We start from the raw sequence: 21654 nt of genomic DNA on the forward strand, positions 1-21654 counted from the left end.
AGATAAATGAGCTACCAAATCTTCTTTCAGTGGACTGAAAACATTGTTAAGAATGTATCAGCAACAATCTGCTTTGATTAAAAATATTTTTCCTTTTCCAAATTGCCTTGTAGTTTATCTGTTGCAGACACTAAATGACTTATTGTACCAAGATAGAGCTTCCAGCCCAACAGAATGTCTCTAGCCTCTTTATGTGGGAGCCTTAGAAAGTAAGATAGAAATGGTCAGAGAGAATAGACAGTAATCCAGTGGAAAGTAAAGTAAAAGATCCTTCTGGTTCCCCATAATCTACAACTAGGGGAAATCCAAGTTAGGCTCAGCAGACTTAGAGCAGACTTTGAACTCCTTGTTGGTTTGTCAAAATGAGTCATGATATCTGGTCCCAGTCAAAAAGGCTGGGAAATAAAGGACAAAAAATTTCCTGCCTTCAGGTCAACAGGGAGACTGAGTAGAGCCAGGAGCTTCTAAATAAAGGAAGATAGCATTCATTCATTCATTCATTCATTCATTCAATCGTATTTATTGAGTGCTTTCTGTGTGCAGAGCACTGTACTAAGCACTTGGAATGTACATTTCGGCAACAGATAGAGACAATCCCTGCCCAACAACAGGTTCCCAGTCTAAAAGGGGGAGACGGACAACAAAACAAAACAAGTAGTCAGATATCAATACTATCAAGATAAATAGAATCATAGATATATACAGTTCATTAATGAAATAGAGTAATAAATAATATATACAAATATGCACAAGTGCTGTGGGGAGGGGAAGGAGGAAGAGCAGAGGGAGGGAGTAGGAGGAATAGAGAGGGAAGGAGGGGCAGAGGGATACAACAATAAAAAGACACATTCCCTACCAGGCTTCATGATCGTCATGTGTTTTGGGAGAGATATAGGGGTGAGGAATGGGTGTGCGTAGTGGTTTAAAAACCATCTATTTCTGGATGATCCCATGTCAGATTTGCTTTGGAATCCAAAGGTAATGCCTAATTACTATAGAAATGCCTACACAGGTAGCAAGAGAGGAAGTAGAATTTCTACTTTATGAGTGACATTTTAAATATTCATCTATTAACCTTTTGTTAGTTCCAGAGAGTTATGAAATGAAAAGACCAACATAAATTCAGTTTTCTTATGTCCCAGAGCTTTAAAAATTGGGTTTGACCAGTCTCTCCAGGCCATATATCCATTCCAGCCAACTTTATCATCAGAAAAAACACACAGTAAATATGCTTAGTGATAGTGGGGCTAATCCAATGCTGAATCATTCTGGGAGAGTGTGGTGGGCAATCCAGATGTGCCTAGGTAAATCAAAATATGATCTCATCATGATGCTGAAGGATAGCTTGTCCTTAAGAACTTCTCAAACTACCCATGAATTGCTGGTGAATCATTCATATAATTACAAATAAAATACCATTTGGGGGAAAAAGGGACCTTTTTCGACCCTTCACACATTACCAAGCTATAATGAATTTAAATTTACTTTATTAGTTCTTCCAAATAAACAATATGGAAATGAAATTATGTCAAGTCCAAAGTTATGAAACACCTGTGAATAACAATAAATAAATCTCTCCACACCAGTTGAAACTGTTGCATCCACCCCCTGTGCCACAGGTGGAGATCAAATGAAGAACAATTTGTTTTACCCCTACCTACTCTCCAACTCTCCCTGTGCCATCCATTTGAAATGATTCCTCATTTAATGTTAAAACAAAATTTCTACAGATGGTCAATTGGCAGAGTGGATAGAGAACGGTCCTGGGAGTCAGGATGCCATGGGTTCTAATCCAGGATCCCCCACTTATCTGCTGTGTGGCCTTGGACAAGTCACTTCACTCCTCTGGGCCTCAATTCCCTCATCTATAAAATGGGGATTAAGACTGTGAGCCCATGTGGGACAGGGATTGTGTTCAGTGCGATTCACTTGTATCCACCCCAGGGCTTAATACAGTGCCTGGCACATAATAAGCACTCAACAAATACCACAATTATTATTATTATTATCAATTGGATTATTCGAGGGTGGACCCTTAGACTGAACTGGGGAAGCAGGGAAAACATTTTTTTCAGATAGGAATTTGGCCTTTAGGTCATCCACTGTTCCCACCCATGATTCCTAGCCTGAAAAATAGTGCCAGGAAGACAGGAAGGTGGCTTTCTAAATGTCAGTGGGTCAGGGTACTGCCTCTACTAATGTCTTCCTGAAGGGCCTGCCAAATAGTTCAGGGATAAAGTCAAGTCCAGAGGTCTACAGACCTCCATCGCTTAAGACCCATAAGCTTGAGAAACACCATCAACTTTACAGATCTCCTCTGGCGGTCAAAAACAGCATCCGCTTCACCCATGATATAGTGAGCACTAATGGATGTTGTAAGAACTTTTTATATTTTATAAGCTTCCCTCATTCAACAAGCAATAAATACCCTAAGAAGTCAGAAGAATTTTTTTGGCCGGACTGCATCTTGCAAACAACCTTTGTGCATTAAGAAAAGAACTGACCCTGCTCCATGACTCCACCGCATCTAAGGAATGCAGTCTCTTTATTTCTGTCTAAATCCCTTCCTTCCCTTTCCATCAGCCCCTCCCACCATGCTCCTTCAGGGAAAGCCATCCTTGATGCATCTGGGTAGTTTTTCTCCTGTGAAACAAAGAGAGTCCCAGAGGCTAAGCTAATGAAGCAATAGGAAAGGATGTGACAGAAAGGGAGTTTTAGTCTCTGGCTTCTGGGATAATTAATGAAGAGGCTCAAAAGCTTCTTGGTGAGTTATAATAATGATAATTTTGGTATTTGTTAAGTTCTTAATAGCCAAGTAATGTACTAAGTGCTAGAGTAAATACAAGATAATCAAGTTAGACCCAGTTCCTGTCCTACATGAGTCTAAGTTTCCCATCAAATAGATAATAGGGCTATAGCACTCATGATGATGTACTATGTTTTCTCACATCTCATGATGTTGTACTATATTTCTACCACACAATTTCTCCCTCCCACCTGATTTTTGAGGGGGAAATTATATATATATACACATATATATGTGTATGTGTGTGTGTATGTATGTATTAATGTAAACACCCAATAAGTGCTTAATAGTACCAATATTATTGGAATAATAATTACATATATTCTGAATTCATTTTAAAATTCATAATAATATATATGTTATTCAGTATGTCTCTTCCAATAACATTAACACTATTAAGCACTTATTTGGAGTTATACACTGTGCTGATGACTGGGGGAAATACAGGATACTTAGATAGCCCATCTCACATGACTGTCACAGTCTAAGAGGTAGGGAGAGGCAGATATGCCAATTTTACAGATGAGAAAACTGAGACTCCAGGAGGTTAAGTGGCATGCTTTAGGTCACCAAGCAGGCCAGTGGGATAGCTGAGACTAGAATCTGGGTCTTCTGACTCCCAGCCCTCTACTCTTCACTAGTCTACACTGCTTTCAACTCTGCCAATTCTAGGATAAACCGCCAGAAAAAAACATAAATCAATTGACATTAAAAGTAATTGTTGCAAAAGACAAATAGAGTGCCTTAGGAAGGTAAGGCATCAGGGTAGTACAATGTGACATATGTTCAGGTGAACCCAAGGGATACACAAAAAGTAAAGGAAATGGCATAAAGAACATAAGATTCAAGAAGAACCTGTTTGCTCCTGGCAAATAAAATGCCCTGAAACTAGTCTGTCCACTTTACTGTGAGATATGATCCCTGTGGATCTGTTAATCTGTGATTGAGTTGAAAGAATATTGCCAACTACACAGTGAATTATTCGCAAAAGAGCTGAACAGCACCCTTGTGGGATGAAAGGGATGGATGCACCTCCCAGAAGGGAACAATCTACTTTCTACACTTCTATTTCTGGACAAAATAAGGTCCCTGAGAGGAAAGAGGTGCTGTGTGACTGACTGTGCCCAAGTTACACAAAAGTCAGTGTCAGAATTAAGAACAGGCCTCTCAACCCCAAGCTTCGAAGCATTCTCTCATTTTGCCTACTTTTGCCTGAGATAACTAAGAATCTAGCTAGCTACTTCTCTAGTCACCCTCTAGAGAACTAGAGATGGGTTTTCTAATCATTATGGAACAAGATTTAAGTGAAGTGCAAGAGAAGATATATAACAGACTAGGTGCTCTTTGACATGATTTTTAAATATTTTTGGAAATTTCCTTTTCAAGATTTAACAGGCTGGGTGATTTAATTTTTTCTATATATTTCTATTATTATAATACTGAAATTTTTTTACATTGTTTTAAGTATCAAAATGCTCTAGTCTATCTTTTTGGTAAATGTTTATCTGAAAGCTCTGGGGCAAAGCTAAACACTGGAAATAAAATGGAATCAAACCTTAATATTATGTTTGACTTTAAGTACAGAAGGATGACTAAAATAATCCCATAAAATGGAAAAAATTTTACTTTTACCACAATATTTAGAAATGATATTTTATTCTTAATTTATAAATCATTTAACATATCATTTGCAAAGAACGTCGTCAGCATTCAGCACGTTGCAACATCCCTGTGAATTAACCTTCCTTATTATTCATGCAAAATAGAGGCAATTTGTTTATAAATATCAATGTAACAGATTGACCCTTTCAACTATTTCAGCATAAATACAGCTTGAAATAACCTACAAGAGTCTTCTCTGCCTTTTCACTAGCCTGACTCTCTGACTTTCACTAGCCTGTAGACTGTAAGCTCTTTGTGGGCATGAAACATACACTCCCAAGTGCTTAGTACAGCACTCTGCACACAATAAGCACTCAGTAAATATCACTAATTAATAAGATATCCCGGTTCTTTAAGAGTAAGCTCCTAGTTGGGAGAGGATAGATCTCATGGTTCTGTGGCAAATTACCAAACCCTTATTACAATGTATTGCAACTACAACACACTAAATAAACATCATTTACTATTACTATTACCAATAAGGTACAAAAGGTATTGACTGCAAGCACTTGGAAATTCCACTGATTGGCATGAAATTGAAATCACTTCCTGACTCATTTATTCATTCAAGAGACAACCAATACCAGCATACTTCAGTTCATTTTAGTAACCTGAGCCCAACACTGTCAGTATCAAGAGATATGATATTAAAAAGAAAACAGTTTTGTAGGATTTTATAAATTCAAATTATAGTTTATTAAAAACCAAATACTGATCTGTTTCAAAATTACTATATAATTTTCTTTTCAAATTTATTATGATTGAGAATATTATTAATTTGTTTTAAAATGTTTTTGATGCCAATCAATCAACAGTATTTTCTGAGCACAGAGCACTGCACTAAATGCTTGAAAGAGCATACTGCAGCAGAGTTGGTTGGCATGTTTCCTGCCTACAAGGATCTTAAAGTCTAGGGAAAAAGACAGATATTCCTATCAATGACATAGTGGTCATTTTCTTAGAAATTTTTGAGTCAGTATTGTGATCGTGAAATATGAAATTTACAAATAAATACATTTCTTCATCAAAGTTGTTTTGATCTATAAAATTAGAAAAAAAACCAATGGAATACTGAATGCTGAATATTTGACATGTAGTTAGAGATACTGAAAACCTAACAATCCAAGAAGGTATATATTATGTTCAAATTTTAGTTAAGATATGGATTTTTGTAATTCAGAGAACCCTGGCAACTATTTAATTTTAACGAGCAGAGATAGGTACTGTGTCTGATCTGATTATCTTGTTTCCTACCTCCCCACTTAGTACAATGCTTGGCATATAGTAAGTGCTTAAATTCTACAGTTTTTTTATGGTACCTGTTAAGCGCTTACTATGTGCTAGGTACTGTACTAAGCGCTGGGATAGATGCAAGTTAATCAGGTTAGACACGGTCCCTGTCCCACAGAGGGCTCACAATCTTAATCCTCATTTTTACAAATAGGATAACTGAGGCACAGAAAAGTTAAATGATTTGCCCAAGGTCACACAGCAGACATATAGCAGAGCCGGGATGAGAACCCAAGTCCATATGACATCCTGGCCCATGCTCTAACCACTAACCCACATTGGGTTAAAACTGGAAATTATTTCATTTTGTTAAAATATATGTCCAATTGAATAATGATCCACTGGGGGCACTGAAAGCATAAACTACTGATAACCCAAGAAATCATTTAAACCTTTAATTTCTATTTTTTCTTTTACCAAGTCTTTCATCAAAATGCTAACCAAAGGTAGTCAACCTATTGATTTTGCCTTCTTACTACCTCTGCTCACCATCTCCCTGGGGTGCAGTGGTTCAAAAAAAAGCAGCCTGGCCTACTGAATAGAGCATGGGACTGGGAGTCAGAAAGATCTTGGTACAAATCCTGGGTTCTAATCCCGGTTCCACCACTTGTATGCTGTGGGACCTGGGGCAAGTCACAACTTCTCTGTGCCTCAGTTACCTCATCTGTAAAATGGGGATTAAGACTGGGAGTCTCATGTGGAACAGAGACTGTGTCCAATCTGATTACCTTGTATCTACTGCAGTGCGTAGAACAATGTCTGGCACATAATAAGCCCTTAACAAATACCATTGAAAAAAAATGAAAATGACATAATAGCATAACCAAGAGTGAGGAGGTGAAGCCAGAGGTTCAGATCATTCACAAACTGGGAAGCAGCGTAGCTTAGAGGAAAGGGCATGGGCCTGGGAGTCAGGGGACCTGGGTTCACACCCCAGCTCCTCCTCTTGCCTGCTCTGTGACCTTGGGCAAGACACTTCAGTTGTCTGTGCCTATATTTCCTCATCTGTAAAATGGGGATTCAATACCTGCTCTCCATTCTAGACTGTGAGCCCTGCGTGGGTCTGGGTTTGTATCTAACTTGATTATCTTACACCCACCCCTTCACTTAGATCAGTGCTTGGCACATAATGAGCCTTTGATAAACACCACATTTATTATTAATAGTAAATTCAGTCACCTGAAGCTAACTACAGGTGAAAATAAAAAGTACTGCAGTCACTAAAATCACAATCTTATGTATCTAGGAACACGTTCTCCAAGTCTGCAGAAATCTCATCCATGTTGCTGAACTCTCACTGCACCAGTCTAAATCCCCGAGCCAAACTTCCACGCCCTTCCTCCAAATCCAGGTCCTGCCCTTGTATCCTGGTTTCCATCTTGCCAAAAATCCCCACTTGTACACACTTGTTAAAGAAAAAATAACAATTTAAATTAATAGTCACACCAAGCTCTAAATTCCTTCCGGGTACAGTTTTAGTGATATCCTGATTTGGTAAAAATGTGTTTGCCTCTTGTGCATCTTCCCATTCATTTTGTTGCTAAATGTTTAATCTTTCTTCAAGTTTTGCAGGAAAATAAATACTTTGAGATCATCCTTTTTCTTGCACGGAAACACATCCCATTCTGTGGATATAGATAGTCAAACAATTGCCTACAGGAGTCAATGAGGGACAAATCAATGCTTTAATTCCTGTCCTGTTCTTTTAGAATAAATAATTCATGTTTGTTTTGACGTGTTTGACGTTGTTTGAGATAAAAGAACACTTCTAACTTTGTGGTTTACTGATGCCCAATTTGGCATCTTGTTGTATACAAATTGTGGTCTACCAATTTATGACCTTTATGACCTTAGTCCTGGGATGCAGGTTGGTGAGTGGGCACCTCTAAATTTCGGAAACAGTCATGACTGCCTGTAAAAAAAGTATCCCAACATGATCCATTTCTTTATTCTAGCAGGAAGGTAGTTCAAGAACAGTAATTTTCCCTACATTAGAGTCAACCCGGGCTAGACCAAAGTTTCAAAGCATCAGTAACTTCAAAATTCAGACCACTGACCAGCAATGGTTAGATTTTAAGCCTTTATATTTTCTTAGTGCATCATTTTCTTTGTAGCCCCTCTAAACCCCAGGTATTTAAACCCAGAGGGGAAGATGGGTCTAGTCTAGTTTCAGCAAGTTGTGGATTTATATGACTTTACAGGTAACTCTAGAAGCTTATTGACATACAGTGGTGACACTTTCTTGAATGTGATGGTTATACTGTTGTATATACATGTTTCCTGTGAAGATCAGCAGAGGAAGGGGCTGGGAGTAGACAGCAAGTGCAACTGGGCCTCGCTACGTGAAGTGAAGGGGCAGGCTGAAATGGTGGAAACTCCAGCCTAGAAGCTGTGGTGGAGTGGAATAGCCCCAAATAAGAAACCTCCAATATAGCTAGGTTCATGTACAAAAACAGCAACCAACCAGACCTGGAGGTAATTCATGCAAATGTGAATCTGGGAAGAGCAATGAAAAGCAATATCCATTTTATTTAGGATTGGAGCAAGTGACATATGAAATCCTGATGTTTTGAGGTTTCAGTACCAATTGTGGCCATGCATTTCCTACCTTTCCCGAAATCTTCCTATGCTCCTGGGTGGATCTACCATTGGGAGAGCCAGGGAACCTGTCCCAGGGATTTGAAGGGTGACAATTCTTCATAGGGAGACAATTTTTTTAAGCACTGGACTAATACATAGTCCTTTTAAGGATTCATGACCATAAAAGGACTGCATATAGGTCCCCTACAAGAGGAAGAATGTGTCTGGCATGATGCCAAGAGAGCTCAGACTTCCAGGCTGGGAAGGAGTAGGAACTGAGAGCTTAGACAGTCTTGGGGCTAAAGCACCATTATTGGGAACTAAGATTCCCAGAATACTTGGTGCCTTAAACTCACTGCCTCTCCTCTACCTCCACACCTTCCCAGAAACTGAGACCCAGCCACAGAATTCAGCCTTTAGACCAGCACTGGAACTTAATTTCACCAACATATACACCTAAAATACTATAGTCAGTTCTTGCCAATTCATTTTAGGAAAGACGGAGAGGGTAGCAAAGACGATTAGGGGCATAGAGAAATTCTGTCATGAACACTGACTGAAAAAACTAGGATTCTTCTACCTGGAAAGTTGGAAGCTGGGAGAAGGAAGGATTTAAATTTACAAAGTCATAAATGTGGATTATTGATCACCAAAACTCACAATCTTAGGAATAGGGGGTGTCCAGTGGAATTTGAAGAGAGTAGTTTCAAAACTGACTTGTCTGCTTCTCTGCTCTGTGACCTTGTCTGTTCTGTGACCTTGGGCAAGTCACTTAACTTCTCTCTGCCTCAGTAACCTCTTCTGCAAAACTGGGATTAAGATTGTGAGCCCCCTGTGAGACACGGACTGGAATACCATATTGGTCACTTCTGTGACTTCTAGAATATAGCTGGGGATGTTTCAGAACTCACCAGAATGCAAGTAATTTAACAGCAAATTATTTTACTGTAATAGTCAAGGTTCCCAGAGTAAAAAAAAAAAAGTTCAGTAATTATAGGTCCAGATGTCTTACCCCAGCCTAAAACCCATTTGAGGCAATAGAAGCCCTGAATAAATATATTACCAGGACAATTATACATAATAGATGGAGCAATTTTGTGATCTCAGTAAATGCTAGTCCAACTAGGCAATTAGCACATGGTCAGGGCCTGAAAGAAATTAGTCCAGACTAAAATAAAACAATGCTCAGAGGAGGAAATCACAAAGCAACACTCCTCTTTCCCCTCCCAATTGGGTTCTTCATTTTTCTTAATTTCTATGTCTTTTTTTTTGTTTCTGCCTTCCACATTTCTTTGGCCATGAAGGCTAATCTTTGAAGCATGCCTCACTATTTCATCTTTTATCTCTTTATTCCCACAGTCCCTATTATCTTGTTATGTTTTCAGATGAATTCGTGTTTGTGAGAGAATTCTGATGCCCTTGTTGGTAGGCGCATACTGGGTTTCCCAAACACATGTAATTTATTTATTTCTATTAATGTCTGTCTCTTCCTCTAGACTGTAAGTTTGTTGTGCACAGGCACTATGCTTACTGTTGTAGTACACTCTCCCAAGCGCTTTGTACAGTGGTCTGCACATAGTAAGCACTCAATAAATATGACTGAATGGATGAAATACGATTGATTGAATGAATGAACATGTTGAGAGGAAGATTTGTCTGGCAGGCGAGTGGTGAGGATGACATGGCTAAGTGAATTGGAACCATGAGTGGCCTAGAGAAGGTTCTTATCGGCCTTTTCTTATAGCTTAAGCTTTTTTGAACCAGTTTAAGCCATTTTAAACTTTGATGAAGAGGAACTGAACATCTGGACTCAGAATCGGGTTTTTGAAGAAGAGGAACTGAAGATTTGGACTCAGAATTGGGTTTACCTCATGGGTCTAAAAAGGCAGCATTCTCATTAGTCAGATCCTTGCTGGATCAGAGGAAGAAATCTATTAGACTCTCTAAGTAATAACTGCCTTTTTCTTCTGTTGTCTCTGGGTGGCGTTTGCCAGGGACTAATGTGGTGTTTGATCACTAGAAGCCAAGTAGTTGAAGAATGGTGAATGGAATAAAGAAGACAACATCCAGAAGTAATATTTTATCTGTACTTTCTGGGCCTAGGGTGATCGTAAACATAATGACCTGCATTTAACTCCCTCTCTCTCCATATCTGTTACACTACAGCTCTCTCATCTTCAAAAACCTTCTAAAATAATATTTCCCTCAGGACACCTTTCCTCACCTTACATCCCTTAATTGCCAAATCAGCATTTCCAAACCACCTAAGGACTGAACTTCTACCAAACCTTTGTAGAATTTATGTACATAATTTTATTCTCAGCTACTTCTTCCTTTCAGCAATTTATTTTAGTGCCCATATCCACTGCTAAATTGTAAACTCTTTAAAATTAGAATCATATCTACTAATTCTCTTGTACTCTCCCAAATAGTTGTCCTCTGTACTCAGCAAGCACTCAAATTCATTGGAATATTTTTCTTCCCATTCTAAGATGTATTAATAAAATTGTTATGCTATTTATTAAACACTTATTAGTTGTAAAGCATTGTGCTAAGCATCGGGATACATACAATTTGCTCACCTCCTTATTCTTAGAATGTGCATTCCTAAGGTCTAGGAACTATGTCTGTGCCTCATCCATGTACTGCCTCATCCATGTATTTCTTTCCCAGGCCTTTACACATAGTAGTAATTAATATATACTACTACATGAATGGACACAGATTCTGCCCCACACTGAGATCATTATTTAAGAGGTAAGGAAAATAGTATATTTCTCTAGACTATAAGCTAGTCCTCTAGAACATAAGCTCATCCTGTAGACTATAAGCTCACTGTGGGCAGGGAGTGTGTCTGTTTATTGTTATATTGTACTCTCTCAAGAATTTAGTACAGTGCCCTACACACAATGAGCACTCAATAAATACTACTGAGTGAAATATTTTCTATTTACAGATGAGAAAACTGAGGCACAGAGAAGTTAAGTGACTTACCTAAGGTCACACACAGGCCAGTGGTATTGCTGGTACTAGAACCTGGGTTTCCTGACACTCAATTGCATGCTATTTCAACCGCTATGATATCTCTTTAGAAACGAAGGATATAGCATTCCTGGGAATATTACTAGGCAAATATTGCACAGGAGCTGTTGCTATTTATATGCACTTCAATCAGACAGGCAGAAAGACAGACAATTCATATTGCTTCAGCTCTAAGAATAAACAAGTAATTAAGATTAATGTCCCATCAGGGACCCATATTTTGGCAGAATTATTTGGACAAAATAACTAGGAAATAGGGAAAAAATGCTGCTGGTGAACATGATAAACATTAGCTTAACCACAAATTTAGATACTTTCTGTCAGAATATACAGGTCTCCCACACCAACCATAGTTTTTATATCGACTCACTATTCGGTATTCTATTTTGATATCTAGGATATTTAGTTTTGAGAAATTACAGTTTTCAATGGCCATATATCATGTTACCTGTCATTACAAGTCAAATGTGCTCACACTCAATCCCAGCTCTAAAAATCACAGTATACTTTGCACTGTAATTTCATTACCATAGAGGGAATTTACTTTAACCATGAAATTTAAACAGTTACAGTACACCCAACTAAACTTATGATAACAGTGAATTTGAAACAATTGTTGTAACATGTAAAACAGTAAGATTATTGTGATTGCCTTTGTCATTTGAACAGCATTAATTATAGTTCCTTAAAGTAAAAATGATTATCACATACTTTACATAAATTTATGACTTCTGGACTATAAGCTTATTGTGGACAATGTGTCTAACAACAGCTATATTGTACTCTTCCGAGAGCTCAGTACAGTGCTTTGCACACACTAAGTGCTCAATAAATATCATTCATTTATTTCATACATAGACTTACGGAATTTTTAAGATCACCAAGATCTTACTTTATACCAAAATAACATGGGATTCTTGGGAAAGTATAATATAACCGACCCCTCTCAGGATCGCACCTGGAGAGTTTCCAGTACTTTACCAGTCTCAGCTATGGAAAGGCGAGTCAGGCAGAGGCATACCCATTCCATTCCTAGCTTGGGCAGTGGCTAGCTGGTGGAAGACAATCTCTGCTACAAGTCAAAACTCACCTGTGCTGGGCAGCAGCCACATAGGAGAGAGTTGAGGTCAGAGACTAAAGTTTACTGAGTGGAAGAAGGCTTCTGTATTTTTACCAAGAAAACTCTATGGATACAGTACCAGAAAGACTTCAGTTGGAGGCGGGATGTTCTGGGAGAGATGTGTCCATGGAGTCACTATGAGTCAGAAATGACTTGACAGCATAGGACAATATAATCGAGTTGATAGACACAATCCCTGCCAAGAAGGAGCTTAGAGTCTACAGGTGTGCATTCAGTTCTGACATAAAGGATATTTCCACTATATATTTTGGCCAGAGTGTTATAGGGAATTAGGGCTTTCTTTTTTTCTGGCAATGTGAGTCTGTTTGGATACCAGACAAAAAATGTCAGAAGAAAGTTTGCGTGCATGTTCACGGCACTGGACTTGGTAAGTAGTTAAGTCACAGGTATTAATATGGTGTTTACAAAAACACAACCCCCAAACTTGACATATATAGGTAGGAAATGTTCTTGGTTTTGAAAATGATGTCTTGGTTAATGACCTATAGATTGTGTGTGTGTGTGTGTGTGTGTGTGTGTGTGTGTGTGTAAGGGGGCGGGGGTGGTGGGGGTGGCGGGGGAGTGTTGGTGGATGTGACTTAACAGGGCAATGTGGGTCATATAGTTCCCTCACTTATTGTGTTAGTTACTGTAATGCTTCTGTCTCATCAATCAGTCAATCAATGGTATTTATTGAGTGCTTACTATGTGCAGAGCACTGAACTAAACTCTTCAGAGAGTACAGTATAACAAAATAGGTAGGCATGTTCCCTGCCCATATGGAGCTTACAATAATAATGGTGATATTTGTTAAGTGCTTACTATGTGCCCGGCACTCTACTAAGCACTGGGGAATATACAAGCTAATTAATTAATTCATTCATTCATTCAATAGTATTCATTGAGCGCTTACTCTGGTACAGAGCACTGTCCTAAGTGCTTGGAATGTACAATTCGGCAACAGATAGAGACAATCCCTGCCCATTGATGGGCTTACAGTCTAATTGACGGGCAAGATAATTGGGTCAGACATAGTCCCTAGCTCAAATAGGGCTCACAGTCTTAATCCCCATTTTACAGAGGAGGTAATTGAAGCACTGAGCAGTTAAGTGACTTGTCCTCTGACTCCCAAGCCTATGCCCTTTCCACTAGGCCATGCTGCTTCTGTACAGTCTACAGTCTGATGATCCATGAAAGCCTGACCATAGGGTAGGATGAATTAGGACAATTACCCTGGATTCTGAACCCAGGGGACCCCACCTCTCCTGGAGAGTGGCACTCCAGCAAGCTGTCTATTAGTAGCATGGTAGAGAGAGGGTTGGAGTGGTCAGAGGCCCAAACTTCCTGGTCCCACAACACCCCTCTGCTCACTACTCCATTACATCCTCCACAGGGCAGCTCTCCAGAGTTCCACTGGCTGGGTGGAAGGTGCCTAATGTTAGAACTGTGGGAGCAGAAGTTCTGCTCTTTAAACTCTTCTCCTGCCATTCCCTGGACCAATAAAGGTCTTCCATCACTTTTTCCATTCAATGGAACCTCAGGCAGTTTGGAGCGCAAGGGGTGACCAACTCTTGGCAAAGAGGGCCCAGAAGACCGGTTCCCAAGATGGTGGGGAAGGGAATACTAAGAATACAGGCCAGGCCCATTACCAAGTCCCCACTAGATGGTAAAATTCTTTATAACAACTTACCAACTCTACTGAATTGTATTCCTCCAAGTGCTTAGTACTGTGCTCTGCGCACTATAAGCGCTCTGCTCCAGTGCTTAGCACTGTAAGCAATCAATACCATTGATTGATTGACTGGCCCCACTCCCTCCCCCTACTTCACTGGGTGGCAGCAACTCTCTGGAGCTCTGCTTGTCGACAGTTGGGGTTTCCTAGGGAGCAGCACCAGGAGCTGAATGATCTCTTATTGGGGGGAGCAGGGAGAGGAAGGCAATGTTCACAATGTGACCATGGCAGGCGGTCACAGGCAGACTCAACGGCAACTTCCATTCTATGATACTCTCCCATACGCTCCCTTTCCCCATACTGGATTAACTGCCCCTAACCCTGCACCTTCCCCCAACCATGTTACAGTGATGGCCCTGACCAAAGGTAGTGCTGAGAATTACCCCCAAGCTGTTTATGACAACTTGTTGTTTAGAACCCTCACTCAGACTTTAACTACTTCAAAATAGGTTCCTTCACATTCACTAGGCACAGCTATGTTTTAAGCAAGAAACTAACCTCCAAATAGCACTGCCTTGACCCAAGAAGCAATGACTTGGTAGTTGCCTGCAAGAACCAGGAGCATGCTGTATTTTTGGAAAATAATTTTTCCATAAAAAATCTGTCTTACCCACATAGTATGGGTCAAATTTACTTTGAACACCAACCTAATACTAGCTGGGATTGCACACTGTAAAATAAGACTAGCTTTTTGAACCTTATGCCAAGCCTCTAAACCTGTCCCAGGTCTCTCTCAGCAAGTCTTCCTCAAGATCAAGTTCAATTTTAGACTTTCCTACTGTTCATCTCTGATTCTTCCACCAACCCCGCTCCAGAGGATTACATAGGCAGTCACTGAAGGTTGGTGGTGGAGTAAAAGGTAGGCCCAGGAACTTTAGTAGTCCTCAAGGAGACAGTGAGGTTTACTGGAAAGAAAATGGGCTGGAGAGTCTGGAAACCCATTTTCTAGTCCCAGCTGCACCATTTACTTGATTTATAACCTTGGGCATGTGACTTAACTTCTCTGTGCTTCATTTTCTTCATCTATGAATCAGGGGGAAAAGTCTGTTCTTCCCTCTTCGGCTGTGAGCCCTGGGTGGGTGATTGGATATTTTCTATCTATATGCTCCAGTGCTTAACACAGTGATTGAGATTAAATGGTTAATAGATATCATCGTTATTAAGCAAATTCCTAGCCAATAATGAACTCAACCTAATCTTTTTTTGCCTTTCTGTGCTTAACTAGCAGTAAATCCCTTTAGTGTTAGAAGTCTAATAAATCAGATATCCTTAGCATCATTAACATAGGCAGAATCTAGGCCCTTTTTAAAGTCAGCCCCTTTAAAAGTCTGGGTAATTAAGAAAAGCTCTGTAACCAATTTGGAGTACAACTCTTAGACAAGGGTACTTTGGAAATGGTGCAGTGAAGAGCCAGAAAACTGTTCGTAGATAGAATGACCTATGAGAAAGGCTAAAACAAGTGTAGCATTTTCTAAACTAAAGAAAACGTGGATTGGAGAACAGAATAATATACACATTTCCAAACTTACTGAGAATAACTACAAAAAGGAAAATTTTAGGCTAAGTATCAGGAAAACAAACCAACATTTAGACTCTAGTTTCAAACACTTTACTTAGGAAAAGCACAGAAATTCACATAGGATCCTTGCCAGTGAGCTATGGAGAGTTGCCCTACCTTTTGAAGAGGTTGCGGACTGTCAAACTGTATTCATGAGGGTGTTCCTTGAGGACAGGGACCAAGTCTACCAACTCTATTGTATTGTTCTTTCCCAACTGCTTAGTTCAGTGCTCTCTCTGCATACAGTAAACACTCAGTAAATACCATTGACTAACTGAAGGAATCTCTTGTATTCTGAGTCCACGAAATTTAGTAGTGGATATTTATTGCCCTTAGCCATTCAGAGTGCTCACAGCTCAGAGACTAAGGCAAGAACGGTGTGATCTGGGCTCAATGGGAGGACGCTTCTTAGTCTTAACTTTTTGACAGTGGGTTTTGGGGCCTCGGAAGTTGAATTTGGTCTCACTTAATTCTGACCTCTGCACACTAGAGACTGCTTCCTGGGGACCTGCTCTGAAAACTCAGGGCCAGAAACTGATTTCTGAACTTGGCTGCAAAGGAGATAGTTTCGGGAAAATTGCTTAATGCCATTTCCTTGCCTCCATTTTATCTCTTGGAGTTGAAGAGGATATGCTTTTATATAAAACCTCACAAAACTTTTGGGGGCTAAGGTTTGTAAGGCACATAAATGCCAGACACTGAAACTGTAGTCTCTTTCTATAGCAGTAAATGAAGACAAAGAAAATGAAAATACTGCTGTCCTTTTACTTAGAGCCTCTTCTACCATTTCTTTCTTTTGAAGGTACACCAACACATTCACCGTCAATCTGATATTTTTAATATAAAGATATTTGAGCAGGGAAGGGATTGGGGGAGCTAGAACTAAACTATCACCCTTAAAAAAATTATAAATCAGGAATATCTGTTAAGTGTCAAGAGTTATTACTTTCTATGTTAAACATTTTCCTTTAGTTAGTAAGCCTTGTGGTTACTGATGTTTATATTTCTCTTCTAAATATATTGTTTTTAATGAATTGATCTATTTCCTAGGCTTGAAAACAGGATGCATTCCTTTTTATCTCCTTCTGCCCCCTGTGGGTTCAATTCTTCAATTCATATTAAAAAAAAAACACCTCATAAGCTTAAGAACCAGACTACTTAAAATAGTAGACACTTAAAACAGACACACAAAAGGATTTAGCTAGTGCAAAAAACATGGGGGATACTTTTCTAACAATCTTAAACTCATCTGCTTAACTACTAAGGTATTTTTAATTCAGAGTAACAATTGTGAACAATTAATAAGCTTCATCTACAAGTAACTTTTTCTCATTTTAACATTAAATCAGAAGAGCAAAACAATTCTGATTAAATGAAAATTTTAATTTTTAAAAATCACTGGCCTTTTGAAGTGTCTAGAAAAAGTTCAATAGTGCTATACAAGAAAAAGGAAAAACAAGGCAAGCAAAATAAAGCCATAGGAAATTCTACAGAGGTACCTGACATAGTTGCAGAAATTCATAAGCAAGCTGACCTTTTGAAACCAAAAAGCGTTCAAATTTGTATAAAGGAGCATGTAGAGAAATCAGAATTCCTTCTTTTCAAAATGCCAAGTTGTAAAAAAAAACCCCTATTTCCATCTTTGAAATTCTTTAAAACAAGAATAATACTAGCCCCATCAAATCCCTGGCTAATTTGGGAGATTTTCTTTTTCACTGTGGAATCATTCCCACAGGGAATATGCAATACTTGGACATACTCTATTCTAATGGACTACTTAGGAGTGTCTAACGGCAGAAATTGGCCTATGAATATTATCATTAGTCAGAAAAAAAGCAGTCCTATGGATACAGAAATAAACCTTCAGGGTGTGCACAAAGAAAACTGGACATGGATCAATTAGCAAATACATTAATATTTTATGAAGTCTTGTGGGGAAAAGTATTCATCATTTCCTAAAATAAATTAAAAGTTTCCCAAATGTATTTTGGTTTTAAAACTGGTTTGGAACTCAGAAAATTCCTCAGAATTGATAATGCACAATGCTACTTTGTAGTATGTTTGTGTATCACAACCAGTCATTGGAGTGGAAATTAGATGATTGATGCCCAACACAGAGTTGTGGTGAATGCATTTACTTTGATTAAAGTGTCATTTTTCCAGTTTTATTACATTTGGGGGAATATTGTTCTGTTTATCCATGGTTATTTTCTGTGCCTTTTGAGTAAATGAATGGAGAATAAGTGGAGCGAGGGAGCCACTGGCTTCTCATGTCCACATCTGTTCCAGTTCAAAACAGTTCATGTGAACCAGAGAAGACAAACTATTTTTTTCCTTCACTCATTCCTGACAAACCTATCTGCAGTTGGCATAGGGGCAGGAAGCTGAAAGAGGTGGAAAGGTTGAAGTTCTGTAAAGAAAACAGAGTGAGCTCCACTTGAGTTTCATTAAAAGAACCACATCATGACTCACCCCCTCAATAGTCTCTTTCCTATTTTTCTCCCCACCCAATATGAGGTCTTCTTGGGAAAATGCATCGATGTAACAGAAGCCGAGTTTCAAGTACTTCCAGCTTTATGGATTGAGTTAACATGCTCTAGACTTCCCGGGTTTAATTAAAAATGGTAACCTTTCTGTGCTTTGCTTTCAGCTTGAGGCCCATCTGGAAACATACGGATGGACTTCCATGTCCTCTGGAGGACCCCAAGTCCTTTGATTCTATGATTCAGTAGAGCTTTCAGAGTCCAGAACTCTGATTCTTTACTTTTTTGGAACCTTTGTACAAGCAGAACCTTATCACTGAGTCTTAGCGCATTTGTTTCTGTTTAATAAGAGTCATTGCTGAGATCCCTCAGATGACTGATGTGGGAAAAACTTGAGGGGACAACCAAGGAAGCAGATGCATTAAAAATAATGATTACTCAGGTTCCGGGGTGGAATGAAAACTTCTAGTCCATGGTTTACTTTAAAATATTTTATGTTTCTTTCTGTCTCTGTTTTATCTCTGAAGACCTAGCAAAGAAAATCATTTTTTAATCCTAAACTAAAATGATGTAACTTTCAGAAATAAAGATCTAGAAGTCATTTCAAAATACTAACCTGCACAAGATTGGCAATAGATTGGTCTAAGTGAGCTGACTATATAAAATTTATTTTGAAGTTCACATATAAACATATCTACACACACTTACTGTAATAAATTTGTGGAGTCTTAGAATTTAGTGTTCAAGAAGTAAAAATGCAGGGAAAAATAATGTATCAAACACCTCAAATTTGTATTTCTAAGGAGGCTAGGAAGAGAGAAACCCTTACAGTGGAAATCTAGGAAATTAGACAGGACTCAACCTATATGTTGATGAGATGTCCAAGATACTGGGTTATTTCTTCCATCTATGAGCTAATCAGAAGCCAGCCAATCTGTGGCAAGCCTGCTGAATTAATGTTGAGTTGTTCTTTAAGGTAGACAATTAATTCAGTTAGGGAGACAGTCTCCCCATCTGAGTCTCAAAAGAAAGTTGTTGCTTTTTAAATTTTATAATCTCAAAGAGCATTACAGGACATATGAGTGGTAAAAGGGGCAAATGAATCAGTGAGGCTCATCTGAAAGGTCATTACAGTGCAACACTCTCCCCATTTTGAGGACTTGGGTCAGGCATGTCAATTAAATAAAGCATACCTGGCTTGCTTTGCACCTGACTTGGGTCTGCTCATTAACATCAGACTCAGAAAACCATATATAAACTTGAATTGTCCCTTACTGGATAGCTGGAGACAGTCCATAAATTCAGCTGGGTTTTAGGTTTTGTTTATTTTTAGCATCAAGAACACCTCTAAAAAGTTATTTTGCTTTTAACACTTATAATCTATAGTCTTCTGTCAATGTGAGAAGCAAAAAAAGTCCTGTTTTGGACAAAAGCTGTGCACGTCAAACTCTGGGCCATTTTGTTTTTCCTCTGAATTCAACTAGGAAATTAGGTTTTAAAAAAATGCCTGTGTAAACCAGAGGGAGGGGGTTGACTTTGTGAGGGTAAAAGCTGCTAATTCTTATAAGTTGAACCAGAAGCGATCTATATATTTAAACATGAAAGAATTAGAACTTTTGGGGAAGGCAAATGAGGTCACCATTTAAAAGAATTACAGCCATTTCAGCACAAGCTCTGATAGTAATGCTGCTAAGGAGAGAAAAAATAGTTTACTATTAAATTTATTCATCATAATTTTGAACAAAAGCACACTTAAGAATCTCATTTGATTTTGAGGAGTTGACTTTTACAATGCTGTAATCAATCATATTCATTGAGTGTTCACTGTGTGCAGAGCACTGTCCTAAGTGCTTGGGAGAGTACAAAATAACAGAATTGGTAGACACATTCCCTGCCCACAAAGAGCTAACAGTCTAGAGAGACAGACATTAATATAAACAAATAAATTAAGGATATGTACCTTACTGCTGCGGGTTTGAGGAAGGGGAGAATAAAGGGAGCAAATCAGGATGATGGAGAAGGGAGTGGGAAAAGAGGAAAGAGGACTTAGTTAGGGAAATGCCTCTTGGAAGAGATGTGCTTTCAATAAGGTTTTGAAGGTGGAGAAATTGTCTGCCACATATGAAGAGGATGGGCATTCCAAGTCAGAGGCATGACATGCTTGAGAGGTCGGTGGCAACATATAGGAGTGAAGTGTGCATGTTGGGTTGTAGTAGAAGAGTAGTTAGGTGAGGTAGGAGGGGAGGCGAGGGTAAGGAGTTTGTTTGATGTGAAGGTGGATGGGCAATCACTGGAGGTTCTTGAGCAGGGGGGAAACATGGCTGAATGTTTGTGTAGAAAAATGATCCAGACAGCTGAGTGAAGTATGGACTGGAGGGGAGAGACAATATACTGATGTTCATGATTTTTTAAGACTTTAATATACAGTTTGTAGTTAAACAATTCTTGTTTGCACAATAAATTAATCTCATCCTCCCAGACTAGTTATAATAATAATAATAATAATGTTGGTATTTGTTAAGCGCTTACTATGTGCCGAGCACTGTTCTAAGCGCTGGGGTAGACATAGGGGAATCAGGTTGTCCCACGTGGGGCTCACAGTCTTAATCCCCATTTTACAGATGAGGGAACTGAGGCACAGAGAAGTTAAGTGACTTGCCCACAGTCACACAGCCGACAAGTGGCAGAGCTGGGATTCGAACTCATGAGCCCTGACTCCAAAGCCCATGCTCTTTCCACTGAGCCACGCTGCTTCTCTAACAGTTATGATGGCCTGGACTTAAATTTTAATATAGCTTGAAAGAAATATGCATTTTACATATTCATTTTTTGCACTCATCACTAGGACCATCCATCCCTAGAACTATGGGCACTTTCATGATAGGGCTATATTTGATTTGAATTGAAATTAGAAAAAGGTGCAAAACAGCCTCTGAATAAAACCTCTGGGAAAGGCAAATGAGGTCACCATTTAAACCAGGCATTCGGACTCCCTACAGACTTGGCAAATTTCTAGTTATAAAACCAAAAGAAGAGAGGGGGTAATGCAGTTACACTCTTATCTCACTAAATGCCTTTTCCCCTTATTCCCACTCCATTTTTATCTCAAGGAACTAAAATGGAGCAAAGCTTGAGAAACATTTGGAATCTTTCCTTTCTGTGACTTGTTTTTGTTCTCTATCTAGAGATTACAAGGATGCACATTAGGAAAAACAAATTCCCAAGCCACACACAGAAGTGAAATTTTCAACCCAATACAATGGAGATATGTAACTCATAAAAATTTGTCATTATTTATATGGATTGGCTGAAAGCAGTTCCCAGACCTGAAAGCTCATCAATTTTTCCCAGTAGGAGACTCCATCTTCACAGGGACTTTTT

The 21654-nt window shown here is 39.0% G+C and overlaps 1 protein-coding gene and 1 non-coding gene across 5 annotated transcripts in view; one reads left to right on the plus strand and one right to left on the minus strand.

Annotated features, from left to right (window-relative positions):
• The window catches only part of ANO1 (anoctamin 1), a 171749-nt gene that overhangs the window by 140817 nt on the left and 9278 nt on the right, over positions 1-21654 (minus strand). The gene's annotated exons all lie outside the window — the stretch shown is intronic.
• LOC114810475 lies at positions 12321-12460 on the plus strand. The gene has a single exon (XR_003758174.1). It is a non-coding gene; the product is annotated as a small nucleolar RNA SNORA7 (small nucleolar RNA).

The sequence above is a fragment of the Ornithorhynchus anatinus genome, chromosome 3 (genome assembly GCF_004115215.2).
Source record: "Ornithorhynchus anatinus isolate Pmale09 chromosome 3, mOrnAna1.pri.v4, whole genome shotgun sequence".
Lineage (NCBI taxonomy): Eukaryota > Metazoa > Chordata > Mammalia > Monotremata > Ornithorhynchidae > Ornithorhynchus > Ornithorhynchus anatinus.